Source organism: Phalaenopsis equestris, unplaced genomic scaffold, assembly GCF_001263595.1.
Source record: "Phalaenopsis equestris unplaced genomic scaffold, ASM126359v1 Scaffold000552, whole genome shotgun sequence".
In the NCBI taxonomy this organism is placed as follows: domain Eukaryota; kingdom Viridiplantae; phylum Streptophyta; class Magnoliopsida; order Asparagales; family Orchidaceae; genus Phalaenopsis; species Phalaenopsis equestris.
This window is the reverse complement of record NW_018164992.1, coordinates 66,368-83,266: the sequence shown is the minus strand read 5'-3', so window position 1 is coordinate 83,266 and position 16,899 is coordinate 66,368. Positions and strand designations below refer to the sequence as shown.

The window sequence follows — 16,899 nt, the reverse complement described above, 5'->3', positions numbered from 1 at the left end:
ATTCGATGAGGGATATTTTAAAATTCATAAGGCAATTTCATAAATATATTTTCACATGGGCTATTTATCAACATGGATGCCCACCATCAAACATTGCTTCATGCTTGTCATTAACTTTGCCAATTGCAATCAAATCAACCCTCAATTGCTTCATGCTTATCATTAACTTAGAAATTGCCAGAGGTTATATTCGAGCATTCAACCACTCTTAATGTTCATAACAATTCGACTACCACCTCTTTAAGGCTCACGTCACCAGAGGGGATTCAAACCCTCGACACCGAGGATGCCAACCAACAGACCGGGGTATATCGTACAAGGGAAATTTGTTTAGCCCATATTGGACCGCCCGTGATCCAGATACGTGCGCAAGAACTAAGCAGAATAAGAATATTTAAGATAAGAATAAATTAATCAAATGAAGATCAATCAGATGACCTACCCATATTCCACCCGAGCCTGTCAACTCGAGTGACAACAAGCTTGGATGATCCATCGACTTGACAGCTAATAAGACAAAGTTCGACTGATGCTCAAATCCCAATGACATAACAAGCAAATGCCAGAAAAAGTAATAATGTTATGTTTGTAATTTCACAATTATTTGGGTTTCCCATGAATAGAGGAATAGTAAATATTAAAAAGGATTGAAATTTAAGGCCTAATAGTTACTCCTAAATCTATTTTTATCTCTCTAATCTTTCTCACACTTTCATTCTCTTTTTTACAATACGTAAACTTACTTTTTTTTATTTCAATCTGTTAACGCGTGCCATGGCATTTTAAAAGAGAAATAAACTGATGGACTGGGCCAAGCCCACTAATAGTGCGTCCAAATTTCTTGCACCTTTAGGCTTCTTGATGGGCTAAATGTTAATCCAGCCCGAAAATGAAAGAACTATGATTTTACGAAGTCTGCCGGGTCGTCCATCGTTCTTCAACAATGCTTGCGCGGGAAATAAAGTTCGGCTGGAGACCTCCGAAACTCCCATCTTTCTCCTTCGCGCCGGCTCTGAGCAACAGACCTTCGAAAATCTCATCTTTATCCTCCTCCGCGCCACTCGAGCTACTTGGGAAGGCAACGACTTGATCGCGGTATACAGACCTCTGGAATCCCATCTTTCTCCTCCTTTCTTCCGGTCTCGAAAATCATCAAATTCGGAGCCATGGCTGCTGCCGCTGCCTCCCTCACTGCGCCGCTTCTCCTCTTCTCCTCTTCTTCAACACTTCAATCACTAACCTGAGAGTTCCCTTCTCCTTTCTTCCAAATCCCTAAATCGTTCTTCGCAACCTCTATCCCCAATTCGCACAATTACCGTTGCATTGGTGCTCGAGTCGCAGCGCCTAAGATCTGCGAGCTACGGCGCCTCAGATCTGCGAGCTTCCTTTTCCCTTAAATCTTCTTTTGTTACAATCTAGTGTAGTTTTTATTATTATTATTATTTTTTATTATAACCACGTTATGCACAAAGAAATTACAAATTTCTTACATGGGAACTGTCAATCTAGTTGGAACAAGAAGTCCTTCACAGTAGAAAGCCTGCCTGTTGCTGAAACTAGGCATAGGTATATATAACATGTGTATATCTAAGATGACGATTTTGAATTCTGTAGGAATCTAAATTTGCATTTTTTTCTGTTTTTCTGTAAAAAAATCTGGATTTCGGTTCTATTTAAAATTAAGTGGAATTGCTTGGTTGTTTGGGGACTGGTTTTATGCAGGATTTGGATTTGAGTGTGTGGGATTAGTAATGATTTGTAAATAGGTTTGAGGTTTGGTTTTTATGGAATTGATATTGTATTTTTAATGATGCCCTTGCTGAATTTTTATCCAAGCGTAGAATTTTTTTTCTTTATTGGCACAAATCCATCTTTATGTAAGAGATATTAAGATCTATTAATCAAAGTTTTATCTTAGTCTAGGCTACAAATTTGAAGACTGTTTGTGTTGTTTGATTTGGTCGACCAAGCTAGCGACAACGTCATTTTCCCGGTTTTGTGTCCAATTTTTTTTTGCTGAAAAATTGTGGTATCTAATTCTTCATGTTATTTCGTAAGTAATTATATAAAATTTTCTATTGAAAGTACTTTAATAATATTTGTTCTTTTTATATAGAACTTGTACCATACTGTGTGAAGAATGCATTCAATGGATGTTAAAAATAAGCGTTTAATGATTATGTTCAAATATGAAAGGTACTGGATGCAGGGTAAGAGTAAATCCAGAAGAAGATATGAAGGTGGCAAGCAAAAAATTAAAAAATGCAAAAAATATTTTGAGCTTATATGTATTTAAAGTGAAGATTGAAGAAATTTGCCCGTGGCTTTGAGGACATGTATTACAAGTGTGAAACATCATGAAAAGTGTATATACCTATGATTAATGACTTTGATGTTATGGAAATTGTTGCTCAGTCAAGTGAATGTAGTAGAGTGGAGGTAGTGGTAATTACTCAAAGTGATGGAGGACCCAATATGTTTTCGTAAGGAGGCAAGGGTCATTACTAACATGTTGGGTAGCAACCCTCTAAGATTTGACTCTATATTTTATGAAAGCATTGACAGAGATGATTATAGTGAGGGCCACTTAACCGACCAAGTAAAAGGTGATATTGAGTTAAAAGTGGGTGCATATTTTCGTGATTCACAAAGTTTTAAGCAAACAATTTGATCAAATGCGATAAAAAATAATTATGGGATAAGGATCCGAGCTAGTAATAGAAACCCTTTCTCTGTTGTTTGTGTGCATCGAGGGTGCCCTTGGAGAGCGAGAGCTGCAATATATGCTGATCTATAATCATTTGAGATGAGAAAATTTGAATCAATATATTTATTTCCTGGTGTAAATATAGGAGAAAATAAACATACAACATCTTCTTGGGTAGCTGATGAAATATGAGAAATAGTGAAGAAAAATCATGATATACCTCCAAAGCAGATCAACAACTCCTTAGAAAATTTATATAAGTTATCATTACCATACATGAAGTTGTGGAGGTCAAGAGAGCAAGCATGAGAGAACATTTTTGGATCAGTAGATGACAAATATAGGTGGGTCCCTGCACTATAAGCGGAACTTATAAATAGAAACCCAGGGTCTCATATTACATATTTTTGCAGTAAACATGACTCCTCTTTTGAAATATTTTATGTGAGTTTCATGGTCTGCATTGATGGATTTATGGTAGGGTGCAGACATTTAAATGACCTTGATGCTTGTCATTATAGTTGAGGCATCTTGGTGTGTTATTGTCTGCTACTTCATTGGATGAGAATAATGAACTCTATACAGCAGCATTCGCAGTCGCAGTCGCTGAAACAGAGTCAAAGAAAACTTGGCAATGGTTTTTAGAACAATTAGCTATGTCGATTGAGTTTGAGTTATATATTCTTGCATTTATATCGGACATGGAGAAGGGCATTGGAGAAGCAATCAAAGTTGTCTTTCCAGATGTTGAACATTAGGTTTGTATGCGACATCTATGGAAGAATATGAAAGTTATTTCATTATAGCTAGACCAATAAAGTGTAGAGTTTTGTGTGGGCAATAGCTGACACATATATTAAGCTTGAATTTGATATTAAGGGGAATGAGTAAAGATATATATGTCCGCAAGTGTACGCATACTTGATTGGTTTGCCATACAAATAGTCTAAAAGTGATTTTGCTTTTAAGATTAAAAATCATCATAAGTCGAGCAATTTAGCAAATTCATTTCACGCATGGATTGGAGAAGCAAGGGAAAAGCCTGTAGTTGATCTGGTTGACATGATCCAAGCCATGCTTATGGAGAAGAGAGCACGTAGAAAGGGGAAATCATGTAATTGTAAAAGCGAGTTAGTCCCGTACGCTGAGAAATATTCGAGAGATATTGCAACTAGAAAGGAACAACTAATGGTGAGGCAATCAACGATATATACAACAAAAGTTGCAAGTGAAAATGAGAGAAATGGAGTTAGCACATATACTAAAGAATGTAGTTGTCATGTGTGGCAATTCACCAGTTTATCATGCATTCACGATGCTTCGTTCATCCGATACAAAGAGCATCATCTATGATACACACATGTTCTTATGTTTTATTATAGTGATAAGTCGGTAAGGGCACAATATTACTTATTTATTTAATTGATTTTAAAATTAACACTTGACTTTCTTGTACATGTATAAAATGGATTATGAAGGTCATATATCAATTATTCTAAGGAGCAGTGGGATGTGATTTATCATGGCATATGTGTAGGTGTGCCTAAAAGTTTGAGGCCTAGAGAAAGACCTAAGAAGAGAAGAATAAAAACAATTCTTAGAACATAATGTAATAAAGTCCAAAAGTATCCATAAATGGGGGCAATGTGGACTTTCAGGGCATCATAAAACAACTTGTAAAAGTCCATTGAGCTAAGACATTTCACAACCAGAAAAAACTGATAGGTTAACTCATGTGTTTGAACAAACCAGTTATACAATTGAATTTCGACCTAAATCTTTGTTTTATGTCATTTTAAAAAGACTAAGAGTCGTCAACTTGTCAGTTCATCATATGATTCTTATTTTTAAATAAATCTCCCTCTCTGATCATATAAATGATCTGAAGTGGAGAGAAATCAAAGAGATATGATATGCGAAAAAATTTAGACACAAATTTTAAAAACAAACAAAGATGACTCGTGTAAGAAAATCCTTGTGTGATAGGTCGAGAATATACGCTCAAAAGATATCAGATCGAAACATCTGAAACACAATCCACGAAGAAAATCCTTATATAAGTTGCTCATATAACCAGAGAGTTTGGTTTTTGTGCTTGTTATGGGTTCAAGAGATCTCTCAAAGGAACATATCCCTTTGGTTAATTACATCTTGAGGGATGCCCAAGAATACTCTCGATAAGAAGGGTCTTGCTTACATTATTTATAATACTCAGTTAATTGGAAAACTAAGGATTTTTATCATCTCAAGCGGGAGAATCCTGATGTTTTTTATGTCTATACCAGGTCATAGGGTAGAGGGTGAATCATTGTATCCACTACGGGTTGCGCGGCCTAAGCATGTTGGGCCCACGAGATAATATCAATGATTTTTTCAAGGAGGTGTCAACAAAAGGGGAGGAATCTCTAAGTAGGTAGAGGTAGCCAGGTTAGGATATCATGGATCCGTCATCCCAAGCTTTAGAGACCCTACTTCTACCTGGTCGTGAAGGTAGTCGATCCTTGGCAGAGATAAGCTGCAACACTTGGTGATGACCACTTGATTGAGTTTAATTCTCCTTGGCTGAGAATCTTCTACGTTTTGATTCATTCTTCTTATTGCTCTTATTACATATATGGATAACTTGCATTTGCTTATATAACTATATGAATTCACTTTTTGATGGTTGGAACTTCAGCTGGAAGTTTAGCCCATGTCACTTGCAATGGATGGAGCCATCAAAGCTGTAGTAGCTCCTGTTATTATGACTAGCGTTACTATACAATATTCCTTTATACTTCTTCATGGATTGGGTAAAGTATTAATTTCTTATCCACTCGACATTGATTACAAGAGGTGTCTGGTGACAATGTTATATCACGTGTTGCACATTTGATGTTCAAATCCCTCTTTTTGCCCATTAGCTTTCTTTCTTTTTTTTCTTTTTTCAAATAGAATTATGGCAGCAAAAAATGAAAATCAAATAGAATTATACCTGCTTTTTAAGAAATTTCCTTGGCGAGATTGAACTTTGTTTCTCTTTTTTGCAACAATTCCGCTACATTTTCATTTTTTGCTGCTTTTTAAGAATTATCATGTGAAAAGGTGTGTATGTATAGCATTGAGAGGAAATTATTGTTCGTCTCTTTTCTATATTGCTGTTGATGTGTCTCATGAATGATATTATGTGCTAATGGAAAAATCTTGTTTATATTGTATGGGTAGGATTGCGCAGATCTCTGGTACTATTTGGACATCAATACTTTTCCTAATTTTCTGAATGGTAATCCTATTTTCTTCCTGCTTTTTTTCAGTCATATAAATTTTAACTTCCAAATAAAATGGGGCAGTATAAATTTCTCATCTCGATATATGCAGGAGGAAGGAGCTAATGTGACTGCAAACTCTGTTCATCCAGGATCAGTCATGAAATATTTGATGCGGCGCTCTCTGCTTCATCCTGATGAGGCTGAAGTGTAGAAATTACAGTAGAGGCGACTGATATGACATTTGTATTTCTGAGTATCTTTTTAGTTATGTAATATTTGTTCCAAAAGTAAGCTTGAGAAGGTTCATCACCAACTTCTTTATAAAATTGAATGGTATGTATGTAAATCTACTTTGGATTATAATACATATACAACAGATGAGACAATAAGAAACAATTATAAAACTAAAGATCATGCCTGAAATCTTTCTGCACATTGTTCCATAATTTTTCTGGTGAATGTTCATGGCAATACAAAAATGCTTGAAAGTCTTCAGCCATTGCACCAAAATCTTTTTGTTTTCTGTTGCCCAGTTGTTTTTGCCTTATATATGTTAACCATTTTCTAATTTTCAATATTGACACTTTCCTTGCAGGAATAAGAAGGCTGATCCTGAAGGAATTTAAGGGAGAAGAATCAGTATGTTCTAGTCTTTAATTATTATCATTATTTTTCTCTAATTTTGTAACAAAATTTCTTGAAAATATTCTCAATTCTTCAAAATTTGTGGAGAAGTGGGGTTGGCTCGAGTTCACTTTGAATCAATTTAGTTGAGTGATATTTAAGGTGATTCGGTGGCTGCCCAGCCAGTTTCATTTGATTTGAGTTTGATTTATGTCTAATATAATATCTAACTATTTCATTTTTAAGTAGGTGTAGATCAAATTTAGACTCAAGTGTTTCGATGAATGATCCGACATGATAACTCGCCATTAAAAATTTGTGTTTGTACCTGATTAACAGTTAGGTTAGGTTATAGCATAGAATTTTGACTTAAATTTTTTTCAATTCGAGCTCGAACTAATTTGAAAATCCAAACTTAACATCTACTTGATCCCAAAACTTACATGGAACTCGAAGTTAACTTAAAAGTTGACATAAAAAATAATTTTCTACCTTATAACGGTTGTTCGTCTTACATTAGTTATGTTATTTAGATTGGGTTTGAATCACTCGAGTTGAAGGCAAATAGAAGATAGGTTATAATTAGGTTACTCTTTCTTTTTTTTAACTTTTCTCGGAATTTTGGCATCACATTCTTTTTCAGCTTTTTAAGTAAAAACTAATAACTAAATGTAAGACCTCTCTATTTTATTACTTATGAAAAAATTATCAAAGATAAAAGATTTTATAGGATAAAATAATAATTTTTGTGTTCTAGAAAATTTTCTTCTTAGCTCAATATAACTTTCCAGCAAGCGCACATATAAAAATACAAAAGGCAAGCAAAATTTTTCATGAAAAAAATTGAAAGAGAAAAATTAAGAGATCTAATCCGATCAAAGTAATCTATTAAGAAATTAAGAGTATGGAAGTCCTCTCTTCTCCCGAAATGAGAAACATGTGGTTATAAACACTGACTCTAACAACTATATAGTAGTAATTTGGTTGCAACGGTCATATTTTATAGGATCAACAACTAAAGTTGGTAACAATAACAACAGTAATTGGCGACACAAGTCATAGTTGGTTACAAGAACCGTTGATGATCATCAAAAGACTTGGTTGTCGTTCACATGCACTTCTCTTCACGTGTTATACCTTAATTGTGAGTTTGCTCCTCTTTTCCTCTCCTTTTTAGGTAAATAGCGAGGGCATATTTTAGTTATTGATAGAGACATTTTGATAAATTTGGCCAACTTCCCAGAACACTTCATCGAACAGTCCGTGGTGATTTCCTTAATCATATAATGTTTTTTCTGCATTGAAGTGCCTTAACATTTGCAAAATTAAATAGTTTTGGACTCATTAGGTTCCTTTCGTCGAGCCACTCAGTTTGAGTAAATCATGCCAAACTTTGATATCATTTAAATTTTCAATTAATGCTCCAAAGCTCTTGATGACATTTCAAGTGCTTGATTTAAACTCATTTTGACTCGGATTGAATCCCTTTTAGTGTCATCGGGCTCGTATTATCAAGTTACTCAGTATAATTGAAGATTTATTGAGATCAAAGCTTAGATGATCCTGAATTCAAACTCGAACGATCTCTTACCCAAAATACATCATGATTCATCTCGTTTCATAATAATTTCTTGGTGACATATCAATATTAATAAACAAAAGAAGCATTTACACATATTTCATACAATAGTTATGCAATTATATATATAAGGAGCAATAATTTGACATCTCAATATTGTACGAAAATCTGACACATACATAGATATTGGAAAACTAGTATGAGGAGCCGTCAACATTTTTTACGTGAAAAAATCCTATAAAGGAAAAAAACTAAGGAGTCCAACCTTGTTAAAGTAATCCACTATATGATTGTAAGTAAGACATAATCACAATGCTAATAATTGCAGGTTTATAATAGTCACCTAGCTTGAATAGATATAATTGAATTACAACAAATGTAGTTTTTGGCGATAATAGTGTTGGTAGATTGAAAAGGTTGTAATTAATTACTATAACGACAGTAGTTAGCCATAAATGTTATAGCGGTGGTTGTAACTACGTCGCTTCACCACAAAGGCCATTGTTGGATATTACAATAATGTCACTTGGCTATGAAGGTCACATATATTGTGGTTGATAGTCACAGTAGCATCAATTGGCCATAGAGGCCGTAGAAGAAGTTGTAGTTGTAACTAGCCACATAGGCAGGAGTTAGTAGTTGTAAGAGCATCAGTTGGCCACAAGAATCATATTGAGAAGTTACAAAAGTAATTAGCCACAAAGGCACTAGTTAGTAACTATAAGAGTGTATGTTACCCACATAGGCCATAATTGGAACCCGTAGTAGGAACTGATGTCAAAGCTAGTAACTATAAGAGTGTCAGTTACCCACATAGGTCGTAGTGGGAAGCCGTAGCCCCTACCCTTAACATCCTTCGACTGTGTGACTAAGGATGTCAAAACTGTTCCTTGTTCCCGAACAACTTGTGTTTGACTAAGTAAACGAGCCAAACACGAACAAATATTTTGTGATCGATAGATTAGTGAGTTAAACACGAATAATGGTATTTTTTAACTAGTCGAACACAAACCGAGCCTGAGCTCGCTCAAGCTCGACTCATTTACACCCTAGTCCCCCAACCGAAAAAAGGTAACACAGCTCATCCAACTACAATGGTTGTTTTTAGAAGGGTGGGTTTGTATGATGGTTGGGAGCAATTGCAATTGGGAGTAGTCGGCAGAACTTGTGCATTATCCTCGAGGTGCACCAATGAATGGTATTAAAGATCATACACTGCACCGTAGAGTGTTTTATTACTCTGCGACATCAATCTTTACTCCACATCGCGCTTCATTACTTTGCAACGTATGTTTTGACTCCGTGAGGGGCTCGTTGTAACAATCAAGGGTGACTAGCAGTAATCGACGGTGGTAGGGAAGCCGTGGTCGACAATGGTTGGCAAATGCGAGAGTGAGAAGTATTTACCTAGTCATCGGTTCAAATCGACACTAGAATTCAACTATTTTTTTTGCGAACTTGCTCTAAGTTTAGCTCTTCCTCTAGTTTAAGCTATAGGTCCCCATTCATCAAGAGAGTGTTGCTCTATTTATAGAGTCTGTAGCAAATAAGGAAAAAATTTAAACCACTTCATTTGACAACCGGAGAGATTCTTGTGACTGGACAACGTTTTGTGGACATATAAGTGTCTTAATAATATCGTAATTGAGTGATATTGAGCTTGTTGGACTTGTCTTATCGAGACACTTGATTTGACTAGAAATATGTCATATTTGAAATCCATTTGATTTTTGAATTAGACTCCAAAAACTTTCAAAAGTGGTTCAACGACTTGATCCGAGCTTGATTTAGTTTAGATTGGGCTAAGTTTGAAGTCAGTGTATCCATCTCGCCGAGCCGAAATTATGAAATCGGGGTTCTCCGCATAATTTTTAACTTGGGTATTCCTTTCCTTTTGCATTCATTATATGACCTAATGAAATCACATAGTGAGAAAAGCCACTTGTTGAATGGTGGCTCACGAATGTGATGAAATCACTGCGACATGCCACATTAGGGGTGACTAGACGCTTGTATAGTATTGTTTGGTCATTTCTTTATATATATATATATATAGCGCCGTTAAATATTTTTTTTACATATATATATATATATTATCTTTATAAAAATAAAAATCATAATTAATAATTTAAAAAAAAAATTGAAGTTTATAGATTTTTTTTTAAAACAGGCTCTAAACCCAACCCTAAATTGAGCATTGTTGACTCAATTTCAACTTGATTCAGATCAATATTAGAATTTTGAATTTGGAACATAATTTAGCCGTCGAGCTTGACTCCACACTGGGCATGGTCTTAACCCTCTATGACTGGAAAAACTCTTTTGTGGAAATCCATAGACTAAAAAATATATTTATAAACAGTCATATAAACAATTTTTGAAATTACACAAAATTCCTTTTCTTTCTCTAGAATTCATGGTATAATTTGCAGAATTCAGAATTCATCTTTTTCTTTCTTGCACTAATTTAATTTAAAGTCATTGGTCTTCTTTCCATATTTTCATTCATAATTTTCAAACAGAATAATTGAATATGAACCTGCAAAATTATCGAATGTAAATTAGTTCTCTTCTGAAATTAATTAAAAAGTGTGGCATTTAATTATGCGTAGTCATCAATAATTTTATCGTTTAACATAAATCTTAAGTTATTTTTTTTGATAAGAAATGCTTAAACTCAAATTAAAAGTTATTTAGAACTATAATTTCAACAAACTTATAGTCAAACTGACTGACTTGGCAAGTCGGATCAAAAGAGAGAATAATTGACCCAATTCAAATCAAATCAAGTCCAGATCAAGCTATTAAGCCATATTTGAAGTTTTTGGTGCCTAATTGAAATGTCAAATGGATTTAAAATATGACAAACTTATTATCAAATCGAGATTCTTTGTGAGATAAATTCAACAAGTCTAAGATTACTCAATTTAAAATCATTAAGACACGTAAATATTCACAAAATGCTTTTTGATCAAGAGAATATCTCAATGTTGTCCAATTGAGTGATTTGAATTCTTTCATTATTTACAGAGAAGTCACTCACAGACTCTATAAATAGACCTACCTCTCTTCATAAAAGAAGACAGATGAGTTAGACCAGGAGCTAGAGTTGAACCTGGAGAAGGTGTTGAATTAAAGTGTTGTTCTGAACTGAAGACCTGATGAACATTTCCTGCTCCCTCAGTCATTGATCTACCACCGTTCACCGTCACTGACCACCACCAGCTTCCATTATGCTCGCTGATGTTGATGAATCCTAGAGTGCAACAATACACACCAAAGACGATATAACAACACACCTCAAAGAAGGTGTAACAATTCACCATGAGTGCGGTGTAACTCTTTGCAATAATTTTTATAACCATCAAACACAAAATACGATGACTTTCTCTAAACTTCTGAAGTTTTCTTCTCATAGCTCCCCACTATGATCAATGATCTATGATCTATGTGGTTCACCTGACTATAGACTTTCACTATAAGCTCTGCGACCAAGTGATACTACTAGAGCTCACCACTACAATCTATGTGGCTCAGAGCTCAAGAAACTGTCAAACCAACATTATTAAAGCTCATTACTCTGGCTTATATGACCAACTACCACCTGCATGGCTCATAGCTCATGTAGCTCCAAACTCCAACCTCTATGGCTAATGAACATTATTGCAACTTGTCATTATGATCTACATGGCTTACATGCCACACAACTCCCAAACCTGTCATTTGTTGTGTACAAATATTATTATAGTTCACCATTACGACATATGTGAACAACTTTGGCTTATGAGGATCACAACTAATATAACTCCCAACTCCAACCTCTGTGACCTACAGACAATATTATGGCTTTCAACTCCGACTTTTGTGGCATACAATTGTTATTACAGCTCCTAACTCTAGCTCAATGACCTTATAGATGCTATTGTGGCTTACCATTAAGACTTACGTGACCAATAATAGCCTATTTGTTCATAGCTTTTGCAATTCCCAATTTCGACATTTATAGCCTACTGAGGTTATTACAGATCACCACTACGGTTTATGTGACCAGCTATAACTTATGTGGCTCATAACTCATGTAAACTTTAGTCTATAATGTAAGAATATTATTACAGCCCACTATTACGGCCCGTGTGGCTCACAGCTCATGCAGCTCTTGACTCCCGTCTATTTCTTACGAATATTATTGTAGCTCACACTATGACTTATGTGAACAACTATGGTTTACATGGTTCAAATCTCATGCAGCTCTTAAATCTGACTTCTATGACCTAAGTGACATTATTGCCGCTTATTATTATAACCTAAGTGACCAAATACAGCTTGCATGGCTCACTACTAGTGCAGCTTTTAACTTCGACCTCTGGCATACAAGCATTTTCACAACTTACCACCACGACTTATATGACCAACTACGACCTACGTGGCTACAACTTCTGCAATTAGGGATGTGAATTTAGCTCAAAGAATGTTAATCATTTGAATTTGAATTCAAATTTTGGCCTATATTGAAATAAACGAGCCGAGTTGAGCTAAAACTTTGGATCAAATTTATGTATGTGTGTGTGTGTGTCTATATATATATATATTATAGCTCCTAACTCTAGCTCAATGACCTTATAGATGCTATTGTGGCTTACCATTAAGACTTACGTGACCAATAATAGCCTATTTGTTCATAGCTTTTGCAATTCCCAATTTCGACATTTATAGCCTACTGAGGTTATTACAGATCACCACTACGGTTTATGTGACCAGCTATAACTTATGTGGCTCATAACTCATGTAAACTTTAGTCTATAATGTAAGAATATTATTACAGCCCACTATTACGGCCCGTGTGGCTCACAGCTCATGCAGCTCTTGACTCCCGTCTATTTCTTACGAATATTATTGTAGCTCACACTATGACTTATGTGAACAATTATGGTTTACATGGTTCAAATCTCATGCAGCTCTTAAATCTGACTTCTATGACCTAAGTGACATTATTGCCGCTTATTATTATAACCTAAGTGACCAAATACAGCTTGCATGGCTCACTACTAGTGCAGCTTTTAACTTCGACCTCTGGCATACAAGCATTTTCACAACTTACCACCACGACTTATATGACCAACTACGACCTACGTGGCTACAACTTCTGCAATTAGGGATGTGAATTTAGCTCAAAGAATGTTAATCATTTGAATTTGAATTCAAATTTTGGCCTATATTGAAATAAACGAGCTGAGTTGAGCTAAAACTTTGGATCAAATTTATGTATGTGTGTGTGTGTGTCTATATATATATCTGTGTGTGTGTGTGTCTGTGTGCATGTTAAATTGAATATAACAAGTCATAAGACAATTTCGAGTTGATTTTGTCCTAGAACGGAGTCAAATAACTCAATTTGAGCTAATTAGTTCCAATTTTGAGTTGGATTGCGCCGATTATGAGCAGAGAAGGATCCAAACAACACAATTTGAGCTAGCTCATTTCAATTTCAAGGCAGATCAAGCTCGATTCAATTTCAAGCTGGCCCGGCTTGAAATCAAATGTAAAGAGCAACAAGTCAATTTCAAATCACACAATCTTTTCAAGATGATTTCGAGCCGACCCCAGCTCGACTAGAAATTATTTTGTTAATAACCCTACCTGTAGCTTCCTACCTTAGCCTCTGCTTTAAACCAACACTCCTAAAACAACTCTCACAATCTATATGACCAATTTTCAACTATGATCTCTACGACAAACATACGCCACAACTTTCATCTACATCATTCATGGAGGGCTATTGTCGTTCGACTACGATCTTGGAGGTCTCTTACAAGTATTATCGTTGAACAACTGTGCACATCAAAATCACAATTCCATCGTCTTTAATTTAAGGTGAGAGTGGACATATGTACTTACAATTATATAGTGAATTATTTCAACTGGGTTAAACCCCAATATTTTTTCCCTTTCCAGAGTTTTCTACATAAAAAATTGATCCGTCTTCTTATGCTTAATTTGTTTTTATTTATATGTGTTAGATCTTTGTTCTCTAGTAAAACGATAAATTATTACTCTGTTGTTATGAATCATCTGACACACATCAACAATAGATGTTAATGAGTTGTCTAGTTTGTGACAAAATCCACTACCAACTTATTCACAAATCTTACATTTATTTACATTGTGGGAGGTTTACATACAAGCCACACAGTTCTCATGGATTTTCATCTATAACCTCTAAAATTTGATATTTATATTTATAACACAGGTGATATTAAAAATTTTTGCATGAAATTATTTGCTTTTTTTAAAAATTAATTATAATGTTATGCTTGATCCAATTGTCAAAGATTTAAAGTTATGTACGTAAATATAAAAATTGAAATGTTAGATAAGTAAATATATAAAAATTTGGGCATGTCCATTTTATACTCGATTTCCTTTCTGTATTAATAAAGACCTGAGGAAAGCTCGTCTTCTAAGTACCTGCAATCGGGAGTCCATTTCACGAACGATGACTGACGCCCATGAGAGCAACATGCTGACGTGGTGTCCTACGAATGATTGATGAGCTCATCGAACGGTCGTCATCCCTGTCACGATCTCTGGTCTCTTCCAGCCGTGTTCGCGGGTATCGCCGTGCTGTTGCCAGGAGGTTCTTCTAGTGAAGTTGTCCATTCTTTAACTGAATAATATGCTTCCGAATATTATCAAATTCTAAAGTTTTATTTCTCTCATATGTATTTTATATGCACCATCAATTAGGATTATATCGATTACCTAATTTAAAATTGAGTTACGTTGAAAAAAATAAAAATAAATGAGAAAAAAATTATTAGTATTTGTATACATCACAACTGTCAGCACAAATCTCAAAGTGTTCGAATGACTCAGACAACGACCGGACGATCAAGACGTACTATCGCGCTACTGCCAACCGCATGGCCAAGAATAGACCGACATACTATAGCAAGAGATTCGAATGACAAACCACACAGACATTCATAAACATACCACACAATTATTATGTATTTACAAATCTTACATCTAAATTTTGTTATTTAATAATTTAGTGTCTCAATCACAATAAAATATATGCATAAACAAAATAATTGTTGTATTTCGGAAGATTCACGGTGGTGGAATGATTATTTGGCGATTTAACATTGCATGAAAGTTCAACACACAAGGGTAATTGAAGTGACAGGTGGACACACCAAAAGTTCTTAAATGAAAAATCTCAAAATGAAAAAAAAAAACCAAGAGGCCTAGCCTAGACAGAACGATCCACTATAAGCTGATGAGTATATGCACATGCCCTTATCCTACAGGCAAGAAAGAGTTTACATAATTTCTTGAAGTATAATGATTGTATGCAGAACTATTCATTATATAGTGGTTGGGAGCAGTTGTTGTTGGGAGTAGTTTATGGGACTTCGGTGTACAATCTTCATGGTGTATTGTTGCATGGTGTTCAAGATGATACATTGCTCTGTATGGTGCTTCCTTAATCCGCGACATCGGTGTTTACTGATTGAAAAAAATGTGGATTTTGATTTTCTCTTGTGCATTGTCGATGAAATGAGTGTCCTAAAGTTTCTAATATGTATAGAGAGGCTTGAGTGAGGGGAAATTTGTACACTGCTCATTTTATTTCTTGGTGTGGTGTCACTTTGTGATTATTTCTCGTTATCAAGTTTTTCTATGTTAAATCTCGTATTTCTTGTGATTTTTTTGTTTAGTGCACTGTTGTTCTAAACTTTCGTTTCGAATCTGTTTCCACAATTCACATCCTCTCGCCAACAATCTGGTTAAATAAATGATTTAACTCTATCAATAACTAAAAATAATTCAAGTATTCATCGATTCATCAACAACTAGATATGATTTAAGACTTTGGGGCGAAAAGTTACAATTAGAAGAAAAAAACTAAAACACTTGAGGAAGACCTGAGAGACTTCTAGATGGAATGGAGAGAAAATAGGAATAATAATAATTTTTAAAATATAGTAATTGAAAGAGATAATTCAAATGATTTTACGCACCTTCTTAATGAATTAATAACTTAAGAGAAGAATTCAAAAAAAGCCAGAAGCACGTTCTAATTGCTTAGTCTCTACTAAACACCATTTTAAATAGAATTTGAGTTTATATTGGAAGTTGAGTTTATATTTCCTTAAGTATAATAACAACAACAACAAGCCTTTATTCCACTAAGTTGGGTTATCGACATTAATCCTTTTCTTCATTGTGTCCTATTGAGAGTCATATTTTCATTTAATTCTAATAAATTATGATAATTTTTTTATACAACACACCCAAGTCTTTTTAGGTTAGCCTCTACCTTTCTTAACATAAGTCAAATCTAAGTCATCTACCCCCCTTAACTGGGTCATTAGATTGATGATGTTTAATGTGATCAAACCATCTAAAGAAGACTCTAATTTTGTTTACCACTGAAGCTACTCCAACCCTTTCATGGATATATAATGTTAACCTCCTTTTTGGTCAACCCCATTTCATTACTTGAAACCCGATTCCGCTTCACTTGAACTCAATCTTAATAAACAATAAAATTATTGATTTCACTCTATAGATAATCGTAAGGCTCAAGAGCTCATTTCAAAGGATGCATGAAGCATATTATAACTACAAATCAATCTAATGATCAATTGAAACAATTTTCACGTAAAACATGTATGCATACATACATACATACATATATACATACATACATACATATATATATATATATATATATA

At 34.7% G+C, this 16,899-nt stretch overlaps 1 long non-coding RNA gene across 2 annotated transcripts; it reads left to right on the top strand.

Annotated features, from left to right (window-relative positions):
• Positions 1 to 930: 930 nt before the first annotated feature.
• LOC110029245 lies at positions 931 to 6,627 on the top strand. Of its 2 annotated transcripts, none has more exons than XR_002294508.1 (4): positions 931 to 1,095; positions 5,912 to 5,969; positions 6,065 to 6,288; positions 6,551 to 6,627. It is a non-coding gene; the product is annotated as an uncharacterized LOC110029245 (long non-coding RNA). The 2 variants fall into 2 exon arrangements; XR_002294509.1 differs by having other exon boundaries at positions 6,065 to 6,219; positions 6,551 to 6,611.
• Positions 6,628 to 16,899: the final 10,272 nt, after the last annotated feature.